Source organism: Delphinus delphis, chromosome 1 (assembly GCF_949987515.2).
Source record: "Delphinus delphis chromosome 1, mDelDel1.2, whole genome shotgun sequence".
In the NCBI taxonomy this organism is placed as follows: domain Eukaryota; kingdom Metazoa; phylum Chordata; class Mammalia; order Artiodactyla; family Delphinidae; genus Delphinus; species Delphinus delphis.
In genome coordinates this window covers 151,534,769-151,558,758 of record NC_082683.1, presented here as the reverse complement: position 1 = coordinate 151,558,758, position 23,990 = coordinate 151,534,769, and the positions used below count along the sequence as shown (strand labels likewise).

Below are 23,990 nucleotides of genomic sequence, written 5' to 3'. Positions count from 1 at the left end.
TGAGGGCTGTTGTGGAGAACCCACCAGTCTCAATTTTCTCCTCTCCCCTCCCTCTGTAACCATACATTCAGATTACCCTGCATGCATCTGTTCTTGTTTTCGCTTCCAGGTCAGGTCAGATGGCGCTAGCTGTGTGTGCACGTGCATCCACGCCTGCATGTGAATGACCTTCCCCCACCAGACTGGTGATCCCCGAGTCCATGTCCTTGTTTTCCTTGGCTCCCCATTACCCGTCCCCATCCATTGGCACTGCACCTGGTGCAAAAGGTGTACTGATTTGACAGTAAAAAAAAAATTGAGACAGTGGCCCTTCTTCCCACATCGTGACCTTCAACACTGTCCCTTCCTAAATCCATCCAGAGGAGCCCCCAGATTATTTGTAATAAACTCCAGAAACAGGACCCAAGTTCAGAGGGCACAGGTTTTAGAATCTTCCTGCTAGCACATTTCTAGGCCCACAGTGATCAACACTTGCTCCTGGGGGAGATGGTGGCCTCACGTTCTCCTCCCACATAGCATGACCTCTGTTCTCACCTCTGCAAGATACTCTCTGCTGACTGCCTGGAACCCAGTGGGGTTGAATAACCAGATTCTTATGAGAAAGGTGCCCTCTAGTTATTAATCACAGCCCTAGTGTTTTATGATTTTATGCAAATTACTCACCCTCTCTCAGCCCTTTTTTCCCCCTTGGTATGAACCATTCCCATTCCTACTTCTATTATATGTCCCAAGGGATCCTGGAGAAGAAATGTGATGCAGGAGGAGAAAGCTATTCTTTGGAGGTACGGCCCTGGGGAGATTGAAGAGAAAAGGAACTAACATTTACTGAGCTTCTACTTTGCAGCAGGCACTGTACGCAGATTAGCTCGTTTAACGGGGTGGTTGAGAACCAGGGCTCTGGAGTCAGAAAGATGTGGGGCTGAATTCTGACTCTGCCACTTGCTGGCCTCGGGCAAGTTACTTAATGTTTCTCAGCTTTGGTTTCCTCAATGGTAAAATGGGGGAAAATAACATCTACTGCACAGCGTTCTGTGGATTAAGTGAGATAAATGCAGTAACGCTTTCGGCACATCATAAGCACTCAACAACTTAGCTCTTGTCGTTAGCAACCCTATGAAGTGAGTGCTATTAACCCAGATGTATAGGTGAGGAAACTGAGGCTCAGAGAACCTAAGAAACCGCCCAAGGGCGTATGGTTACAGGAGGGACTCTAACCAGCTCTGATTCTACCTCCTCTGGATTGCAGGCAAGCCCCAGGCTCAGGCCTGCATCGTGGAGGTGGCTGTGCCGGGGAGCCTCGGGGATAGAGCTTGGTGGGCCCTCCTTCCTCCGGCTGCTGAGGGCCCAGCGGAGGGAGAGCAGACCGCGGAGCAGAACACTTAGCCCTTGCGACCCTTGGCTCCGGCTCTCTGGCTGGGGGCCGGGACAGCGCCACCAATGCTCCCACTCTACCCCAGGGCAGTCTGTCTCCACACTCCAGAAGTAAGCCCAACCCCCAGGACCCAGGCGGCCTCTCTAGGGGAAAGAGAGACTCACCCCTCATGGGGGATGCATGCTCTTTTGGGCAGAATTTCATTTCCATTTTGCCATACACGAAACTAATTGGAATGTTCTAGGAGTAATCTACCAAAGAGGAGCTCAGGCAGTGAGAGGAAGGGAGAAGAGAAGCTGGCTGCAGACAGGGTAGAAAAATGGAGCTCAAGGGAATTCCAGAGAACTGAGCCCCGGACAACAGGGGGCTGAGTGGGCGCTGGTGGATGGCATCAGATTAGAAGAGAGCACATCTACGAAAACAACTCGAGAGCTGGAAATGGGACCTGAGAAGAGCAAGAGGGCTTCAAGGGACAGAGATCAGCTGGCTCTGCAAAGGACAGGCCCAGAGTACTGGCCTATGGTTTCCATTCTCTACAGGGCTGCTCTCCTGTTTCCTGAGAGAATAAAGGGGACACGAGAAACCTGGGTGATGGGGAAGGGGCTGCTCCAGAGACAGAGTGCCTGTCCTGGGCAGCTTACGCTCCTGCGGCCTTACTCCCACCCACGTGCCCTCCCCTGGCCTGGCCACCCTTCCCCACACCCACAAGTTCCCCTCCTGAGAATCCTCCCCTCTGCAGATCCAAACCCCACCCGGTTTTCAAGGCCCAAATCAGCTGCACCTCCTCGGGGAAACGTTCCCTATATACTCCCACACAGAGCTCACAGTTCTGATAACATTTATAGTCTAAATCACACAGTTTAGCACTTGGTTTTAAATACTGTCTGGTATTATTCCCTCCTTATTTCTTGTGAGTATAAGTTTTGCCTTTCCAGCTGATTGGTAGGTTTCCTTACCAGTAACGAGTGTGTCTTATGCTTCTTTTTATTCCCCCCTATCCACCCCCACCCCCTCACTGCCTAGGAGGCAGTGCCCATCATGTGAGGACTTGGTGGGTCAATACTGATTGACTAAATTAGCTTCAATGCCTGGAAAACTTCTTGACCAGCCACCCAAGTAAAACGCAGAAATGGATGGCCCAAACCTTGGGGTTTTTTTTTTTTTTTTGCTGTACCGGGCCTCTCACTGTTGTGGCCTCCCCCGTTGTGGAGCACAGGCTCCAGACGCGCAGGCTCAGCGGCCATGGCTCACGGGCCCAGCCACTCCGCGGCATGTGGGATCTTCCCGGACCGGGGCACGAACCCGTGTCCCCTGCATCGGCAGGTGGACTCTCAACCACTGTGCCACCAGGGAAGCCCAAACCTTGGGGTTTTAAAAGGTCAGATCATATCACCCCTGCCCTAAACCCTGCAAAGCCTCATCTTACTCTGAAGAAACAAACTCCTCACCCCAGCTCCAGGCTCTCCAAGATCTGGCCTCCTCAAACCCACCAGGCACAGCCCTGCCTCTGACCCCTTGCACCTGCAGTTTCCTCTGCCAGGCGTGCCCTTACCATCTGTCTCCATTTCATCTTTACGCATGTCATCTTCTCAGCGAGTTTGCCCTGTACAAAGCTACAAAGTCTCCTCTTCCTAACAATACACTCTTAACCCCCTTCCTGGCTTTATTTTTCTTTTTAGCACTTGCCACTTTCTAATACACAGTTGACACTTGACCGATGTTGGGGAACGGGGCAATGACCCTCTCTCTGCACAGCTGAAAATCTGCATATAATTTCCAGTCGGCCCGCTATATTTGCGGTTCCTCTGTATCCACAGATCAAACCAAATGTCATGTAGTGCTGTAGTATTTACTATTGGAAAAAAACCCCACGCAGCTGAAACCCGTGTTGTTCAAGGGTCAACTGCACTATTTACTCTATCCTCAGACAATAAAGTATAAGCTCTAGAGATCTCTGGTTGCTCATTTTTACCTACACGCCCAGTGCCTGGCACAGATGCTTCATAAATACTTGCTGAATGAAGAGACCCCAGCCCCACCCTGGGTCTGAGATGCGAGGCACAGTTGTGCTCAGAGGTGGGCAACGGACAGGAAATTCTGTAGGTTCCCCCTAGATGTGGGATTCTACCATTTCACCCCTGGGCCAGCTCTGGGGAAATACTTTGAGGTTCGGAGGCCTGGAGCTGTGTGAGCCCCAGTGACCTTCATCCCATTGGGAGTTCTGTCCAAGAAGTAGAAGGTGAGGGGGCGGGGGTGACCGCCAGGGAAGGTAACATGTCAAGTCCCTCCCCTCCGTGTGCACAGCTTTTAGGTTCCTAGCGTGTCCGACAGCCAGCCCTCTGTGGTCTCTCCATCTCCTGGGCATTACAACCCCTGCCCTCCCAGGCCAAAGACAGACACTTTTGTCACCTGCCTCTGATACTCATTCTGAGAACGCTTTGTAAAGGAACACGACCTTCCCTGACTTTCTTCTCTCCTCGCCCCTTTCCTCCCCCTACCTCCCCACCCCCCGCCCCCGGGTAGAATGAGGGAAGACAGACCCGCCTTTCCTGGGGGACCTGTGCTGGTTGCCTAATAATTGCTGCCCCTTCTTCCACATGTTTGCTCCTGAAGGATCTGTCCCGTGAGATGTTTGTAAATAGGAACAATTGTACTTGCTCTTCCCAAGACACAGGATTCTCCCTTGTTAGAGACACCCCACTGACAGTGCTAATCTCAAGCTTTCCCCACCTCCCCCGCCTCATCGGGGTCTGCAGCCCACCTACCCAGAAGTCACTGGGACATCAGTCACTGGGAGAAGACATCTCCCAGAAGTCACTTGTGCGTTAGTTCCCCCTACTGCGGCCCTGGGGACTGACTCTTAGGGTCCAGCTTCTCTGAGGCCACTAGCTCCATGTGGCCTCCGAGTCATTTAGCTGAGGCAGAGGAAACAATGTTGGTTCTCCAGGAGCTGTGACCTCTGGGAGGAAAAAGAAGGGAAACCCTCTCTGAAGGTCCCAAAAGTGGGACAGGCAGCCCCTGGCTTGGACAGGACTTGGGGAACTTCTTACTGTAGGGGGTGGGGAGAATGGGCAGGATGCCCCCAGAGCACCCTCCAGGCCCAAGGGACACTGGATTCTGGGGGCGTTAAGGAGAGGAGCCCACCGGTCAGAAAGGTTAAGTCCTCCCTTGGTTTTTTTCTAGCTACATGTCCTTGAGCAAGTTATTGAACCTCTCTGAGTCTCAGTTTCCTCATGTTTAAATTAGAGATAATAAGAGGACCTACCTAATGGGGTATTTTTTGAGGACTTAATGGGAAAATGTAGGTAAAGCACATAGACAGTGCCTGGCACATGGTAAGTGCTCAGTAAATGCCAGCTGCTATAATTAGTGCCATTACACTGTGCAAGGTGGAGGCGAAGAACAGTTAGTGCCCCAGGAACCCTCTGCCTGCTCTTCGTGTTGTAATTCACTTCAAGACCATCGCATGCTGAGCAGCAGGGAAGGTGTGGGTGGAAGAAATATACAGAGAGAAACTGAATTCTAAACCAAGCCTGGGTCAACTCACCTCCTAAAAGGCAGGTCCCTCAGGCCAAGGTTTCTCCTGGGTCCCCAGGAAGCACAAGAAGCCAGAGGACAAGGGCCATGGCAGCTCTGGGTTTGGAGCAGAGACTGCTCAATGCTGGCTTAGAACATTTAGGAGGCCAAGGTCATGAGACCAAATCCCAGCAGGGATGTACCAGGTCCCCTGCCCAAAGGCCAAATGTTTTAGGCTGGAGAGTGTGGGGATGTTCTGGGCGACCTGCCAGCCGCACTGGAAGCTCAGCTCTGAGCACTGGGAACAAAGAGGCTGAGGTAGGATGTGTCCGAGATGCTCCTACTATCTATAGAAGGTAACACACACACGACACAGCCCCTTTCCACACACGATTCCTGGGCCCCAGGGTTTCCAGGCCCACCACCTCTGCCTGGTTGACTCCTTTTCAAGGCTTGCCCCAATATCGTGTCCTTTGATGACCGTTTCCTCATCTGCCGACAGAGACAGTCACCTCTTTATCTGCTTATCCCTATATTATAGCACTTGTTTCACTATGGTAAGACTGACTCCCCCATTTAAGAATAGTTATCTGGCACTTACTAAACTCAGTGCATGTATGAATTCATTTAATCGTCACAACAACTCTATGAAGTAGGTACTAGTATTATCCCATTCATAGATGAGGAAACCGAGGCACAGAGACGTTACATAACCTGCCCAGCGTCACCCGGCTAGAAGGGGTGGATCTGAGCCGCAGCCGTGTGGCTCTAGAATCTGTACTCTTACTGTCGACTCCTAGAAGGCAGGGGCAACACCTGATTTGTCTCTGTCCCTAGCACCTAGCACAGGGTTGAACGCACAGTAGGTACTTAGAAAAGATAGGCTGACTGAGTAAGCACACGCCTGCATAAGGCTAACATGGTTGAATGTTCCAGCCTCTATGCTGCGGGACAGAGAGACCAAGGCCCTCTGGAAAGTATCACATAAAGCCATCCTTCTTATTTATCCTCTCTTAGCAATCCCACCGCACACTGCTGTCTGTCCTGCCCATTGTGTCTTTTCGTGCATGTCTCCTGCCTTCTGGTTTTTGTTTCTGTTTATCTCCTGCCTTTGTCTGTTCCTAGGTCACTCTCCCCCTTTCCTGTCCCACCCAGCCTCCATCCATTATCCCTGTCCTTCTCTGTAGTTCTTGCAGGCTTGAAAGCCTCCCACCCCCATTCTTTGCCTTGGAGCTTTTCTAGAATCCAGACTTGCCCAAGGAGGCTGAGAACACCAATGACGTTGACTCATTAGACTGGCCATGGACCAAGCTCCTACACACTGACCCTGAATGGAAATGGCAATTTCTCATCAACTCTACTTAGATGCTGTGTGTGTGTGTGTGTGTGTGTGTGTGTGTGTGTGTGTGTGTGTGTGTGTGTGTGTGTGTGTGTGTGTGTGTGTGTGTGACAGAGAGAGAGACAGAGAGAGAGAGAGAGAGAGAGAGAGAGAGAGAGAGAGAGAGAGAGAGAGAGAGACTGCCTGCCTAGTTTGTCACAGACCTGTGTGGGATCAGGAAGATCCACTGCCCTCCCTGCCTCCTCTCCCAGGGTCCCAACTTCTCCAGGAAGCCTTCCCGGATCCCATGAGAAAGCTTATTCACGCAACCATTCATCAAATCCTTATATATTTTAATATTCTGAGGAGACAAGGCATGCTCCTGAAAAACTTGGTTAAAATGTAATCTTCAGATAACTGTATAAGTTACCAGATGTCACAGACATAGGGGCCAAGTGAACTGCAGATAATCAGTGATTTCAATACGGAGACCTCTGTGACCTGGGACAAGTGGTTTATCCTCTCTGGTCCTCAATTTCCTCAGCTATAAAGCAGATGATAATCCAGAATTTAGAAGGTTATTAGGAGGATTGAATGAGATAATTTCTGTAAAGCTCCCGACAGACTGGTGCTTATAGGTACTCAGTAACCAATATGTTTCTTTCTCCCTTCTCCATCTTAAAGCACTCAGCCCTCCCAGATAAATGGTAAGATATGAACTGGTCCATCCTTTGAGGTCAGAAATGTCTTAAGGACAGGATGACCCTGGGTCTGTAAGCTTTGCAGTACCTGGTTTACCGTAAGAAGATGGGCCTGTCATGTTAGAGGTCACTCGGTATAATAAAGATGACAATTTACTAGGGTTGTTCACACGCATCCCCCACTGACCCTACAAGTAGTGGGTCTTTGAAACAGCCTGGTGATTACAGACCTAATCAGCTGGGAAGTCCAGATACAACTTTGGTTCTGCCCTGAGATATAAAGGTTTGTTTAATTGCTGTATCCTCAGCTCCTAAAATAGTGCTAAGCACAGAGTAGGTGCTCATTAAATTGTTGAATGAATGAATATTTTTTTAAAAGCAATGGATTTCCTTTCCCCTTTCTAATAATAATAATAAAAAAAAGAGGGCAGGTAGGAGGGGCAAGTGGTAAGGTACAGGAATCATGCAGGGGGAACGCAGCTGCCAGGCCCTCCACCCAGGCTCCTCCTCTGCAAAGGGGGTACAGCAAAGCTAACAGTGCATGTGTGCCCACCGTCAGGATGCTCGGGAGCCAGGAGCCAAGTGCACACTCCTGGCTTGAGGCTGAAGCAGCAGTTTATAGAAGAGACGGGGCAAAGGTGGAGACAGACCTGGAAAGGAGGGACGGAGAAGTCTGGGGAGAGGACGAGGGTGAGAGAAGAGTGAGAGCAGTCTGAGGGAAAAGGGAGAGGAAGAAATGCTTGAAGGGGAAGTGAAGAGTGAAGGAGAAAGAGAGGAGGAGGAAGGAGGGGGGGAGACACAGGAAATAAAGAATGGGGAGTGGAGAGGAATGGTGGAGAGTTAGAGGAAACCTGCTGTCTCAGCCTGGGTGGAATTCGTCTTAGCAGACCTCTGAGTTCCCCCTGCCATTCAGTGTCTTCTTTGGGTCGGGCTGTGCAGGAGGAGGCTGTAGATTTGGGGGTGCTCCTAGATGCCAGGTGTCTGCCAGACCCTGGGCAGGTCTCAATCCCTGAAGCCTGAGGCCTTTAGTTCCATCCTTTCCAAATAATGAGGTCTCATCCCAGGTCTAGAGGGACACCCCCTTCCCACCCCGCATGGGGAGGAGGAGACTCTGTGAGCCAAGCCCAGGGGAAGGAAAGTGGTCTAGAAGGCTCAGACCCCTAGCTGTGTTCTCTTTCCGTCTTCTCCCCATAAGGACACCTGGCCAGCCAGGAAAGTGGGTCAGGCCACCCACATGTGACTTTTTTCTAATAACAGCAGGGCCCACAGGCAAGGGGGCCTCAGTGCCCTGTACACAGCCCTGCCCATCCCATGCCCAGTGCTCTTGTTGGAGGGACCTTTAAGGAGCAGTGGGCAGTGGGAGGGGATCCCTGCCTTCTCATTCAGGAAGAGGACATGGGCCAGAGCCCACCCCAAGCTGGCGGGGAAGGGGGAGCCTGCCGTCTGCCAGGGTGCATGATAAGACCCAGATCTCCCCATGATGATGACCAAGCTGGCAGGGAGCCGCCTCTACTCCCCTGACCTGGGGTGTCTGTTTTCTCTACCACCGCACCTTCTGGGGTCTTCAAGTAGAGGGCCCGACGGGTCCATTTCTGGCAACTGAGCGCTGCGCCCAGCCCACCCCCTCCAGACCCTGCAAGGTGCCCTATTAGAAGCTGCGTTGGTTCCAGCAGACCGGAGCTGCGGCAGCCTGAAGAACAGAGCACAAAGCCCAGCTGACATCCTCCTTCCTGTTCCTTTGATGGGGAAGAAAGGACAAGGACAGAGGGGGAGCACAGCAACAACCCTAGGGCCCACCCTCAGGGTCCAGGTCTCCCGCACCTCTTTAGCTTCTCAGCTCAGCCCTAATGGGGCTCAGGTTCCCCTCACCCGGCGGCTCCCCGCTGGCTGGGCCGCCGGAGCCTACGCCGCCCTTCGCCTGCAGGACAGACGCACCACCTGTGGCTGGCCAGCCCCTCCCGTCGGCTGGGTGCCGCGGTGGGCCCCGAGCTGGCCTTCCACTCCCGGGGCCCGCAGGCTGAGCCCGGGGCCCGCAGGCTGAACCCTAGGCCCGCCCATCCCCCACCCCGAATGTCCCAGCCCAGGCTGCGCACAGACCCCTGCCGCCCGGGAAGAGGCAGGCTCCGGGTTCCAGATACTTCGGACAGACGCCAAGGCCACCTTGGACACCCAAGCTCCAAGGAAGGGAAAGTCCCCGGGCTCTGGAGCGCTTCCCCTGGCGAGTCCGCGCCTGTCACGCCCTCCCTAACCTCTGCCACCTCGCGGCTCCGCGACATCTCAGGGCCCCGCTCTGCCCAGCAACAGTTTGGGGCGGTTCGGGCCTCTCCGGTGGATTCAGGCCCGGGCGCCCCCCTCCTCGGGTCCAGGCTGCGCAGTCGGCAACCGTCTTTCCAGTCTCCAGCCCTCCTTCCCTCTCCCCTCGCGGCCGCCTCCCCGCCCGAGTCCCTGGCTCCCTTACGGGCGTCGCGGCAGAAGCCCGCCCCTCCCCTAGCGCCCGCCCGGCCCAGCGGCCCCCAGCCCGCGCGCCCCGGGTCGCGAGCCGCACACTTACCCCCGGCCGCCGGCCGCCGCCTGCGCCGCCGCGCACCGCTCCACTCCGGCCCGGTCTGGGCTGAGGAAGACCAGTCTGCCCTCCCTCCGCGCGCCGCCCGCGCAGGCCGGGGTGGGGTCGCGGGCGCCTCCCTGCCGCGGAGTTTTCCTGGGAGTGGTCCCGGGGCAGAGCCGGGTTAGGGCGCCGGCAGATCAACCACCTTCCCACCCGCGCCGCGCCGCCCCCGCGCGTCCGGCGGGAGGCTGGCGACCGATATCGTGCGCTCCTTCCGCTCGCCGCCCGTTCGCAAGTGCAGCGAGCAGGCCTCCGCGGCGCCTCGCGCCCCTCCGCGCGCCCCTCCCCCCGGCTTCTCGCTCGCTGCTCCGCCGCTCTCCCAACCTCCCCAGCCCACTCCGGTCGCCTTCTCCCAGTCAGCCTGCCACGCCATCCCCCACCCCCTCCAGTCCTGCTGCCATTTTAACTCCAGAGTGTCCAGAGGCCCCTTTCACACACACACACACACACACACACGCGCGCGCGCGCGCGCGCACACACACACACACACACACACACACACACACACACACACACACACACACAGAGGGAGGAGTTGGGTGGGGCCAGATGCTGAGGCTTGAGCGTCTGGGGCCGTGGTGTCCTCGTGCTTTTACACGCAAGGCTTGTCTGAAAGAGGAAGGGAGCACAGCGCGTGGATCTGAGAGGGGAAAGGGAACGGCTCTTTTGATATTGCTTCTTACTCCCTTGTAAAGGCCAGGAGGACGGAGGAGAAATTCAGCAGCTTTTAGAGCACAGGTGCAACTCATAAGCATAGCATTTTTGCTTTGCGTGGTGTTATCCTCCCCCAAGTTAACAGCGGACTAAGGGATGCAGAGTGGGTTAGAATTTGTCCATGGGTACGGGTACCGCTCATCCTAAAGAATGGTATGGAATATCCACCCCTCCCCCACCAGTTCTCATGCCCTTCCAGCATTGCCCCCTGAAATGGGCAGCTCTGGCTTTCTGGAAGATTCCATCCTGGCCCTTAGCAAAGATATCAATCTCCATAGGTGTTAGGCAGGAGCTGGCAAGCCCACTCAGGGGCTTGGCTTTGGGGGATGCCCCTCTTGCAGGCTGGACGTTGTGAACGCTGGGAAAGGAGAGCAGGATGCTGAAGGCGGGTGCTGGGCTGCTACCTGGTGGCTTAGAAAGGCTAGGACACCGCCACTGGTCGGTGCTTAGGAGAGTGTGTCTCCTGCTGGAGCCAACTGCCTGAGGCCCATGCTTTAGTGGAGCCTTGGACCTGGACCACTCAAAATGGACGTGACAAGCTCAGGTCCATGACAGGCCACACCCTACTGGTTCTGGTTCTGACCAGAGCCTGCAGAAGCAACCATAGGGGAGTAGGTGGGGTGGAGCCCAAGGGATGGGGAGTCCTGCCAGGCGTGGCATCTGGTCTGCCGTCCTTCATCCAGGGCTTTAGCTCAATGCCTCCTGTGAGCTGAGCTTCAGAGAGAACAGGGACAGAGCTTTCTGGCTCTGTCTTCTCCAAGGGCACAGCCGGTGGTAACTGCATGCCTGGAGGCTTTTATCAAATCGGCTTGAAGGTCTGTGTGTTCTGTATGCACAGAGGGGGTTCTCACCTTCATGTATTCAATAAGCACATATTAAGTTCTCATTGTACCTCCTAAACCACTCCCATGCCCCCACCCTCCACCCCTGCTGTGGGGTATAATGGCCTCAAGGAGCTTAGAGGGACAAGTTGGAACTATATGAAACACATTTTAACATTTCAAGGCAAAGGAAGTGCTGTAGAAATACAGAAAGAAAAGGCTGTTATAGGTTGGGGTTATTCATAAAAGCTTTTACGGAGGAGTTGAGCTTCAAGCTGAGCCCAGATGGAGGGACAGGTGAAACTGGCAGAGCAAACAGGGACTAGCAAATGCAGAATGCAGGAAAGTGGAGACCAGCAGAGCAGAATGGATTGCCTGGTAAGTAGGGGGCAAGGGAGGGAATTTATAGAGCTGCGATTGGATGCCAGGCCTTTTCACACATCTCCCTCATTTTATCCTCTGAGTTGACTCTTACCCCATTTAACAGACAGGAGAATGGAGACTCAGAGAGTTTAAGATCTACAGGCATAATTTGAACCCTGCTGGTTCCTAAGTGGCAGACCCTGTAAGACACATAAGGGATAAGGGAATTGTATCATCTGTGGGCAGAGAACTAGGTAGAGAGTGTGGCCCCAGAGCAGTGGTCCTCAGGCTTAAGCATCATCTAGAGCGTGTGAACAAATGCAGACTCACAGGTCCTACCCCAAAGTCAGATTCTGCAGGAATCTACAGTTTGACAAACTCTCTAGGTAATTCTGATTCAAGTGGCTATATGAACCCTGCTTTGAGACACACTGGCCTGGTGTGCCCATCACTCTCTGATCTCTCCTGCCTGGGCTCAGCCAGCACAGAGCCCTGTATTCTGGATACTGGGGAACCACAGTGAAAGGAGAACACAGGGTCCCTGCCAGAGGCATGTTCACGGTGAAGCTGATGAAGCTTAAGTTTTATGGTTGTTCACTTGCGGGGAGGAGGGGAGGAGGGGAGGCCGGTTTACAAACAGGAAGCATTTTTATGCAGGCATTTCTGGTGAACTGAACGAAGAGGTGTCACAAGGAAGGGATCTGAATTTCCAAGGCTTACATAAATTATTGTGATCTTTCTAGTTCTAAAGAAATATCACCATTGGGCCTAATTTTGTATTTGTTCTTTTTCTTAAGAGGGCCCCACAAAACCTGGCTCTTCCCCTGGCCCCTGCCTTCAGGGAGCTCCCAGGATCCACAAACACCCTTGGAGCACAGAGAACCAGAAAGGCAGGAGGACACTGCAGATGGCAGAGCTGTGTGGAACTGCAGGGAGTCCTCAAATTTATCTTGGGTTATATTCCTGGAAAAGGTACTGCAGGTAAAATGATGTAGGTTGAATCTGGTTTTGCCCAGGAACAATGTGATAATGGAAATTACAATCCTCACCAAGGTCTTGGTGCCCAACTTTTTATAGGCATAAGTATAAATACCATATTTAATCAACTGTAAATGATACACCTGCACTATGTATTTGTTAAATTGAATTTGAATATATAAAACAGCTAAACTGGGCAATATGGTAACCAAATCCCATTCTGTTTGACGTAATGTATTCAAAAGATTCCTGGGAGAAATGTTCTTGTGGCGGGAAGGAGGGAGCCATGGAGAAGACTGGAGAGACTCCCCTTCCCTTCATACGCAATCTGTTTAGGCAAGAGAGAGCCTCTCAGAGGTCTGAAGCTGGGGGACAAGGGTTTTGTGCCCCATGGCAATCTGAAAACAGCCCAACCAGGCAGCATCATTTGTGGGTACACCTGGCCAACTCTGAAGTGCATATGTCTCTTAAGACAAATTAAGGGCTGCCTACATGCACAGCCCAAATGGGGGACATTTGAGAGGGATTTGAGTACATGAAGTTGGATGAGGGTGATCTGGGATGGCTTTCTGGAGGAGGAAATTTTTGAGAAGATACTTGAAGGCAGGAGGGAGAATGGTTAGGCCTCCTGAGAGGTCAGTGCCAGGGACCCTCAAAGACCTTTTCATTTGACTCTTAACCCACCTCATTGTGTAACCCGTAGGCTGCCAAGAAGACTTTGTCCCAAGGTGCCCATCTCTCACCTCCCGTCTACTTCAGTGTTTCTCAAACTGCAGGTCGAGACCCATTAGTGAGTTACAATAAGAACTTTTTTAAAAAATGAAATAGAATAGGATAGAACATATTTCATTAACACTTTTGTTCCAGTTTCATGAAATCTTATGTGTGTACTATGTCATGGTGTTCAATGTATTTCTTACCGTGGGTCTCCATAAAACCTTGGTTATTTATTCCCAAAGTCTGCAAAGAAGATACTTGTGAGGTATCTCACATGTTAAGAGTAAAGTATTTCTCAAATTCAGCCTTTTCACATGGCATTACTTCTGTGATTTTCTTCTTTTCCAATCAGACTGTGTTCATTTCTGAACACTTTATTTCAGAAATGGTTGACAGGGCAAAGAAACCGGGACTCCGTGTATCCTAATCCTGTACTTTTATCTTTGCATTGTCTCTGACCCCTATATTTTCTTTCTTATTTTCTCTCAGAGAAGGAAGTCTTTATGGTCTTACTGCCAATATTTGAATTAGTTCCAACATAGGTCTTAGAGCTCACAGGGCTCTCCAGAGATCATTCCTAAGGTCTGTCCCAGCAGCCAGTGCCTGGGTCTATTTTTGCTTTGTAAACTGAAGCTTCTGAAATTGTGTGAGCAAAAGAATTACCTGGGGAACTGATTAAAATGCACTTTCCTGGATCCCATCCATAGATCTGAAGTGGGGCTTCTGAACTGCAATTTTTTATTATTTTTATTTTTTGCGGTATGCGGGCCTCTCACTGTTGTGGCCTCTCCCGTTGCGGAGCACAGGCTCCGGACGCGCAGGCTCAGCGGCCATGGCTCACGGGCCTTGCCGCTCTGCGGCATGTGGGATCTTCCCAGACAGGGGCACGAACCCGTGTCCTCTGCATCTTCCCAGACAGGGGCACGAACCCCTGTCCTCGGCAGGTGGGCTCTCAACCACTGCGCCACCAGGGAAGCCCCTGAACTGCAATTTTGACCAGTTCTTTAAGTGATTCTGAGGACCACACTTTGAGAAACACAATTTATAAGCCATGGAGAAAATTCAGCTCCTTCCAGGAAGCTTTCTCCCATTCACCCCTGGTTCTGATCACTCCACTGTTTCCCTTCTGCAGGAACAGTCTTGTTTATGCCACTTTATGTTTATTTGCAATCATTTGCACTTTGTCTGAAAAGTTATTTTATCTGGGCATCCCGCCTTCCTACTTAAATTATTAGCTCCCCCGAGGAACTGTATCATTCATTACTATTTCCCCAGAGTACCCAGCAGAGAACCTTGCTCATGGCAGATTTCTCATATGCTCTCTGTGCATAGGACAAAATCCTCCCATATATCCCTCTGCCCCTCTCAGCCCCTAGCGCCCTGGGTGGTAGTCTCCACCCTGGAGTGCTCAGGGCAGGGGTTAGTGTCTGAGCTGTTCCCTGGATCAAACAGTGTTATTGATTGGGTGATTTCAGCTCTGTCTGACTTTGTCCTTTCCATTTGACCTCCGTAGGTTTAGAGAGAAGTGAATCGGTAAAAACTAATGAGTCCAGATGACCCCCCCTGGGATAGTAGCTTCATCAAAGGCTCTTACATGCTCCCCACCCAGAAACACATTGAACAGCAAAGGCAGAGGGCTGAGCAGCAAGACTAGAACCAGAATGAGGCAAGCTAGCTGCCTAGGGAGCAAGATTTAAAGCAGCACGTACTCTCAGGTGCTGACCCTGCACATGCAGGACCGTAAGAATGGACACCTCCTTAAATTTCGGCTCTAGGCGCCTTTCCTCACCCTAGTGCCAGCCCTGCTAAGCAGCCTGAAGCAAGCATCCTGGGCCCCACGTCTTGATGCTTAAGCCTTAAAATGGACGGAAGGAAAGGGGGCTGAGCAAGGCGTGGCCTGGACACTGTCCTATTCCTAGATTAAATGGTTCTTCAAGCAGAGGTCAGCTTGGTCCATTCTCTTGTCCCAAGGCATTGTCGTGCATGATAAGCAACTTGGATAAAATTGACTCTAAGCTCCTGATTCTGCGCAGGGAGCGGTCAGCGTGTGGTCTCACTTGGTCCTTATGAGCTCCACAGCAGCTAGTCTCCAGCTAGGAAGAAGCTCAAACCCGACTCAGTCCCATGTCCTCTGGTCGAAGTACACTGGGTTTTTTTGTTGTTGTTCTTTCCTTTTCTTCCCCCTCTACAACTCCTCTGCCTCTCGTGGAAGACATCCCACAGTCCCCGAGAGCCACATGTCAAAGGGATTAAAATCTTCACTGTCAGAAAAGTCATCCTTATGTTTTATCCTTATTGCTCCTCCTACCACAAACCACATTTCTTCCTGTTTCAACCTCAGGGGGGATGAAGAACAGCCTGTCACTGGTCACCAGCCTCTGTATGTGGGAATCCCGGGTCCTTTGGCTTTGCGAAGTCTTTTCTGTCTTCTTTTCCTCAGGCACTGTAAACTCATCTTCTTTGCTGGGGGGCTTCTTTTCTTTTCTGGGAGAAGCAAAATTATAAGGAGAGGAAGGAGGAGAAAAGTAGGAGAAAGAAGAGAGTTGAGGATGTAAATTAGCGCCACCTCTTCCTCAGCTGAGGGAGACTGATCTGCCTGAAGGCAGGACCCGAGGAGGTGACCAAAATGCTGGGCTCCTTGCAGGCCAGGACCCTGGCAGAGAGCCTAGAGCCTTGGGCCACATCTGTGTACTTCCGCACGAATGGCTAATAGTCCACATCCCTTCACAGACCCCAGGCTGGATGGGTCCACAGACCTCTGCTGGATGGGTCCCACCCTGGAAGGGAAGATGGATGAAACGGCTACTGGAAGAAGTTGCACCTGGCTCACCTGGATGCCCCCGTCACAGACGAGTGGGACTTTCAGACTCCAGATGGGAGAACAGAAAGCTGAGGCCCCGGGTCGGGCACCCAGCCCTTCTCCTCCCCTGTCCCCCTGCAGTGTCAGAGATGATCTCCCCACACACTGAGTAGGGAGGCTGGAGTGACTAATGACTAATGCATGTCATTTTCAAGATGCTCTCTCTGCACAGGAAAGTACATTCAGATCCAGGTTTTAATCATGTGTGATTTTAGCTGAGATGGTGTTAATTTATTTCCTTTGCTACTTCAGCGGTTCTTCCTCTTTCATCACGGTGAAAATATCTGGAATGTATCTTTTTTTTCTTAAGGACAAAGAAAAGAAGCTGATCTTGCTCCTTTTCCACTGATTGAGGTTTAGAACATTCTAGGGGCTGTCAGATGCTGTTTAGTGGGTACTTCAGGATGGAGGCCCTACGGTCTCCCACTACCCAGCCTTCCTGTCCTTCTGCTACCAGATTTGCCAAAGGGAATGCTTGATGCGGCAGGACCCTTACCACCCAGACAGACCCTCTGACAGGTTCACCAAAAGAGGGGATTTTTCAGCCAGGGCCGGCTCCAGTTAGTTTCCAAAATGTGAGGTGCTTTTTTCTTTGTAGAACCTTCAGAGAAAAGGGGAACAACTTGACATTGCAAAGGGCTTCGTGGAGGAAGGGGACAGTGTCAATGAAAGAAAGATGAGACAGGAGGCATCGAAGGCCCTGATTGGTGGTCCAAAGCTCGTGCTTTCTGACTTTGGTTGGAAGAGGGTCTATTTGAGAAAGTAGGCAGGGTCAAGGTGAATATGATAACCCACTAATACATTTTTTTTCTTTTCACTCAAATTCTCTTTGTGATGAGCATAAAAATAGCACACACACCTTCAGAGATTCTCTAGCATCTCGCCCCAGAACTTTGCCCTCTTTGAGAATTATTATTTTTCTGTGTATCTGTACTAGCTAAGATCATTTTATCAAGCCTTACTTACTCTAATTTTTATTATAAAAATAAAATAATTTTAATTTTCCAAACATAGAATTGTAGTAGCATTTTAAATATGTTCTTTCAATCTGTATGTAAGTCCCAAATTGGAGATCAAATTTCCCCACCCCTCTGCATTGGAGAGTCACAGAATCACTGCCCTAGTATCCAGCATAGGATAAGCAGAAAAGCGTCAGCCATGCCAGGCTGGGGCTATTCAGGGACACTTTTGCCTCTTGTCCAAGTCACTCCCCACCATCTCGTGAAATCAATGTCTTCTTCGGTCATTTGGGCACATAGTAGGAAATTCATTAAGTATATAGTGCATGAATCTTACACTATTAAAGTCCAGATCTTCCTTGACTTACAGTGGGGTTACATCCCAATAAACCCATCATAGGTTGAAAATATCTAAAGTCAAAAATGCATTTAACATAACCTACCGAACAGCATAGCTTAGCCTAGCCTATCTTAAATGTGCTCAGAACACTTAACATTAGCCTACAGTTGGGAAAAATGCTCTAACACAAAGCCTGTTTTATAATAAACTGTTGAATAGCTCATGTAATTGATTGTAACTGTACTGAAAGTGAAATACAGGATGCTCGCAGGGTAAGGAATGGTTGTGAGTGGATGGGTTGTTTACCCTTGTGATCTGTGGCTGACTGGGAGCTGTCACTCACTGCCGCTGCCCAGCATCATGAGAGAGTATCACACTGCATGTCACTAGCCTGGAAGAAGATCAAAATTCAAAAGTTGAAGAATGGCTTCTACTGAATGTGTATTGCTTTTGCACCGCTGTAAAGTCAAAAAATCGTTAAGGCAAACCATCGTAAGGCAGGGACCATTTGTATTATCAAGTGCTTGGCACAGTGCTGGCGCCTGGCGGTGACAAAGTACTCAATAAGAGTTAACCACTGTCCCTAAGGTCCCCAACACCCTGCCTTCTCCACATGTCCTGTAGCCTGCCCTCTGTTAAGAAGTTCTAGCTGGTTGAGATGCTAATTTTCTTAAGGTGCCTTGGGACAGCCCTCAACATTCTCTCCAAATGGTGACCACCTACTGGTTTCTTTTGGTTGAATCAGAAGCCTATCACAGTGCTGTACACATAGTAGGGCCTCAACAAATCCCTGTTGAGGGAGTGACTGAATGGTCTGGTGCCTTCCACCTGGCAGCCCCTCTGGTCAAGGGAGGCAGAGCCAGCGGAATGGTTGGGGCTGGACCACGACACAGCTGCTTAGTGAACAAGTATGCTCTTCTTTTTTTTTTTTTTTTTTTTGTGGTACGCGGGCCTCTCACTGTTGTGGCCTCTCCAGCTGCAGAGCACAGGCTCCGGACGCACAGGGTCAGCGGCCATGGCTCACGGGCCCAGCCGCTCCGCGGCATGTGGGATCCTCCTGGACCGGGGCACGAACCCGTGTCTCCTGCATCGGCAGGCGGACTCTCAACCACTGTGCCACCAGGGAAGCCCACAAGTATGCTCTTCTGATTGTGCTCTTCATGTGCAGGGCTCTGACTTACCAGGACACGGCTATGGCTTGAAAATCATTCTGGGCAGCCCATCTTTCTAGCATGTTTAGGGGCTTGTTGGAGGCCAGAATTATTTTGCTGTTTAAAATTTGTTTCTGAGGTCTCTCTAGATTGCTTGTGATAGCTTTGGAGTCCAGATAGCTCTTTCTTCCAATTGCTTTGGCCATTTCCGCTGTGTCAGCTGCAGTCTCAGTCTGTGTAGGGCGATAAGTATCGGTTCCTTTCCCACCTGGGTCCGGCCTGGACTTAGTGGACACCTCTGACCATGAGCTGAAGGTGCTTGCACTTCCCAGTTGGTGGTCCAAAGCTCGTGCTTTCTGACTTTGGTTGGAATCTGGAACATTCCCAGATGTGCCTGTTTATTTGCCCCAGTTGCCATTTCTTAAAAATTAAACATATACTTACCATATGATCCTGCAGTCACCTTCCCAGATGTGTGTCCCGAAAAATGAGAACCTAGGTTCGCATAAAATCTTGTACACGAATGTTCATAGCAGTTTTATTTGTCATACCCCCAGAGTGGAAACAGCCAAAATGTCATTCAATGGGTGAATGGTTAGACAATCTGGTACATCTGCACCATAGAATACGATTCAGCAACGAAAAGGAATGAACTAGTGATACGTACAACAACTTGGATGGCTCTCAGGGCGTTGTGTTGAGTGAAAAAAGCCAATTTCAAAAGGTCACATGCTGCATGATTTCGTTTATATGACATTCTCAAAATGACAAAATTGTACAGATGGAGAACTGATTAGTGGTTGCCAGGGTATGAGGAGGAGGGGTGGTTTAAGAGGAGAGGAGGGGTATGATGTGACCATAAAGGGGCAGCACGAGGGATCTGTGTGAATAGAACAATTCTGCGTCTTGACTGTGGTGCTGGTTACATGAATCTACACATGCGAGAGATAAAATTGCATAGAATTACACACATACATACACACACACACACAGGAGTGCGTGTAAAATTGGTGAAATCTGAGTAAGGTCTGAAGATTATACCAGTGTTCAATTCCTGTTGTTTGGTTTTTGTTTTTTAAAAAAACCTCTACCCTTTGTCACCACTGTTTGTCAGCCCCTGGGCTGCCTTTGATCTCTAGCACGATGTTCAGGATAGGTTTGGAAGTACCAGATTCTCCTGGCATTCTTAAATATTAGGAATATAGCTAAAAATACTTCAGCTCTCCTTCAACCTATAATGAATCCATTTTCCCCAGAATCATCATAATCTGGTTTGGGAGCCCTACCTATTTCCAGCCTATGCCTCCTCTTGGGGTATTGTATTCTAAGTGGATTATCTTCCCTGTGAAGCAAGAGTATAAACATATTTTGTTTATTTGATTATTCTAAGCCTAATCAGCTTCACTTTCAAGTTTAAGGAGGATCCCGAATTCAATTGCCGGAGGACTTGCTTCTTCTGCCACTTTATTTTGGGGCCAAGTCTGCATTTTCTGAACCCATGGTGCGCTCCTGGTGAGCCGAGGCTCCACCCTGCCGTTGGCATGGGATACAAGATGTGCCTTGCCCTGGGGCGTAGGGAGGGGGTGTCCAGAGTAGGGGGGGCTGAAAGAGCCATCCTAAGACTTGATTCGTTTAACCACCCTCACCCCACCCCTCATGAGCAGCCCCAGGAGCTCTGTTCTTCCTCCCCACCCTAAGTCTCTCGGAGGGAAAGACACAGGCTTGTCCTGCCTCGGTCGCACACCATCTCCTTACTGCTCATCTAGGCCCACCCTCATCTTTTGCATCCTGATCTTGTGCGGCTCCCAGGAAGGCAGACAATCATCCAGGAGTGCATGTCCCCCCTTTTCTGTCTCCTGTCTAGGCTTGCCTGGACAAAACCCCTCATTTTGTGGGTGAAGACCCTGAGACCTTGCAACAGTTAATGGCAGAGCTGGTCTATAGCCCATGGTGGGACTCCATGCTACCTCTTTTGGAGAATGAGTTTCATAAATTTATTTCTGATTGACAGTTCTGGTTTGTTAATTGGAGGAGTTTGATGACAACAGATGTGGGACTTCACCTGAGCTGCTCTGGCAACAACTCAGAGCCAGCTCTGTGGCTCTGTGCCCCCGCCCCCTACTTTTCCTGGGGCCAGTTCTTCAAAAGGGAATGAAGGGATGGGGAAAGCTCAGGAAAAAGGAGGAGGTGCCTCTGTCTCTCCGGAGGCTCCTTTGCTTTTTGGTGCTCTGGCCTTTTGGAACACCAGGTTTACACTGAAGGATCAGCCCAGGCCAGGGGCAGGAAGTCTGAGCTTAAGGGTGTGGGCAGTTGGAGTGATGCTGGGGAGTACTGTGGGCAGACTGGAAAACATCCTCCAATGGGCTAAACAAACACCCTTCCCAAGCAATACCCATGCACACATGTACCTGTACACATGTATGCAAACATGCATGCCATGGGATTTAAGCATACTTCTTCTTGACCTCTAGTATGGTACATGGTTAGGGACATAAAAGTTAAGACCCACCTGCCCTAGTTTGAATCCTGACTCTGCCACCTCCTGGCCATGTCACTTTGGGCAAGCCTTGTAAAAACTCTTAGCCTGCATTTCTTTATCTCTAAATAGGGGTAATGAATAGCATCTAGGGATGTCACAAGTAGTGGAAGAGAATATATGTAAAGTACTCTATCTAGCCCCTGGTACTTAGTGAGGGCTCAATAAGTGTAAGTTATTTTGACAATGCCGATTATGATAATGGTGAATATGAATGTTTTTTAAATCATTCTATATTTGTGTCCCTCATGTTTCAGCTTAGACACTACTTCCTCTAGAAATCTTGCCTGACTCCATGGGCATGGATGGAAGACCACTCCTCTGGGTCCCCTAGCACTCAAACTTGTCTACCTTACTATTTTCACATTGTATTGCTGGTCTTGCCAACTAGACTGAGTTATTTGAGAATAGCATCCACACCCTGTTCATTTCTCTATCCCCAAGGTTTAGCACAATGCCTGACAAAGAGTAGGTGCTCAAGAAATATTTGTTGTGCTGGAGAGGGTGTGGAGAAAAGGGAATCCTCCTACGCTGTTGATGGGAATGTAAGCTGGTGCAGCCACAATGGGAAACAGTATGGAGGTTCCTCAAAAAACTAAAAATAGAGTTGCCATATGATCCAGCAAACCCACTCCTGGGCATATATCCAGACAAAACTATAATTCAAAAAGATACACGGGGGGCTTCCCTGGTGGCGCAGTGGTTGAGAGTCCGCCTGCCGATGCAGGGGATGCGGGTTCGTGCCCCGGTCCGGGAAGATCCCACATGCCACGGAGCGGTTGGGCCCGTGAGCCATGGCCGCTGAGCCTGTGCGTCCGGAGCCTGTGCTCCGCAACGGGAGAGGCCACAGCAGTGAGAGGCCCGCGTACCGCAAAAACAAACAAACAAACAAAAGATACATGGGGACTTCCCTGGTGGCGCAGTGGTTAAGAATCCGCCTGCCAGTGCAGGGGGCACGGGTTCGATCCCTGGTCCGGGAAGATCCCACATGCCGCGGAGCAACTAAGCCCGTCCACCACAACTACTGAGCCCGCGTGCCACAGCTACTGAAGCCCGCGTACCTAGAGCCTGTCGGCCACAACTACTGAGCCCGCATGCCACAACTGCTGAAGTCCATGCGCCTAGAGCCCTTGCTCCGCAACAAGCCACCACAATGAGAAGCCCGCACACTGCAACGAAGACTAGCCACCCCCCCACTCGCCGTAGCTAGAGAAAGCCCGCGTGCAGCAACTAAGACCCAACACAGCCAAAAATAAAAAATAAATAAATTTATTAAAAAAAAGATACATGGACCCCAATGTTCATAGCAGCACTATTTACAATAGCCAAGAAATGGAAGCAGCATAAATGTCCATTGACAGATGAATGGATGAAGAAGATGTGGTACATATATACAATGGAATATTACTCAGCCATTAAAAAGTATGAAATAATGCCATTTGCAGCAATATGGATGGACCTAGAGATTATCATACTAAGTGAAGTAAGTCAGACAGAGAAAGACAACTACCATATGATATCACTTATTTGAGAAATCTAAAATATGACACAAATGAACATAATATGAAACAGAAACAGACTCACAGACTTAGAGAACAGACTTGTGGTTGCCAAGGGGGAGGGGGGGAGGGGAGGGAAGGATTGGGAGTTTGGGGTTAGCAGATGCAAACTAGTATATATAGGATGCATAAACAACAAGGTCCCACTGTGTAGCACAGGGAGCTATGTTCGATATCCTGTGGAAAAGAATATGAAAAAGAATATATATATGTCTAACTGAGTCACTTTGCTGTACAGCAGAAATTAACACAACACTGTAAATCAACTGTACTTCAATGAAAAGAAATATTTGTTGAACAAATGGGTGAGTAAAGGGATGAATGAGTGAATGAACAGATGGTATGCAAACTCAGAACTCAGTATGCCCTCTCCATACTGAGACACAGCCTGCCTCCAGGTATCGGCTCATCCTATTTCCAACTTTTGGAATGTCTATTCCTACCTTTCTGTTTTTCTTGAACATTTCCCTCCTTCAGGGCCCATCTGGAGTGCCTACTTCCTATGTGAAGCCTTCCACGATTACCCCAACCCGCTGTGATCCCTCCTGGGTTAGAATTCACATGGGAATTATTTGGCATTGACTTGGACTATCAGTTGTCTTTTTTTATTTATGTCCTTCCTCCCCAAACTTTAAGTTCCTAGAGGGCAAAGATGCCACCTTACTCTGCTCTGCATCCCCAGAGTGTTTTGTAAACCTCCGGGGCTCAATAAATGTTCATAGGTTGAGAGTCAGAGGAATTGTATATGAGGGACCAGGAGAGCCACAGGCAGGCCTGCAGGGTGGACCCCACAGTGGTGCTTCTCCCACCTGCTAGCTGGCTCACCTTGGGCAGTTTACTTTCTCTCTCGGAGTCTCATTTTCTTCAACTGTCCTGAAAAGTAAAGGTGTTTACTCTGGAGGATTGATGGGAGAAAGAACACAAGGAGTCCCTGACACACAATCACCTTCGCTGCCGTTACCGTTCTGCCTTCTTACACTGTTTGCCTCCCGTGCGCTACCATCTGCTGAGTTCATTCCATTGCCTTGCACTTTGCTTCGTCGTACCCTGATAGTTATGAGGACCCTGTCAGCAAGGCATTTGTCCCCTCATTTTAAACAGGAAGAACCTAAGGTTCAGGCACGTTGGGTAATTTTTCAAAGGTCACACAACTAGAAAATGGCAGAACGGGGAGTCAGGTCCAGGTCTGTCTGACACCAAATCCATACATATCACAATATAATTCTGGAAAGAGCACAGAGGTCTAGCCCTTGCTCTGCCACCAGCTTGCTCTGTGACAAGTCACTAAATTTTCCCAGTTGCCTCACAATGAGGTGGTCAAGCTAGATGGTCTGTGGCATCACTCCTGCTATCGTGCCAGGATTTTCTACTCTCCTGTGAGCCCCTCAAGGGCAGGGATGAGGCATCCCTCAGGGTTCCTTCCCTAGCACCTCTCATCCTCCTTACTCAGAGAAGTCCCGCACAGGTTGCTGAACGGAAG

At 50.3% G+C, this 23,990-nt stretch overlaps 1 protein-coding gene across 1 annotated transcript in view; it reads right to left on the bottom strand.

Moving 5' to 3' along the window:
- LRRN2 (leucine rich repeat neuronal 2) overlaps positions 1-9,877 on the bottom strand; it is a 63,157-nt gene extending 53,280 nt beyond the window's left edge. The window contains exon 1 of the mRNA XM_059996117.1: positions 9,459-9,877. The gene's annotated coding sequence lies outside the window, so the exon portion shown is untranslated. The remainder of the gene's footprint in view (positions 1-9,458) is intronic.
- Positions 9,878-23,990: the final 14,113 nt, after the last annotated feature.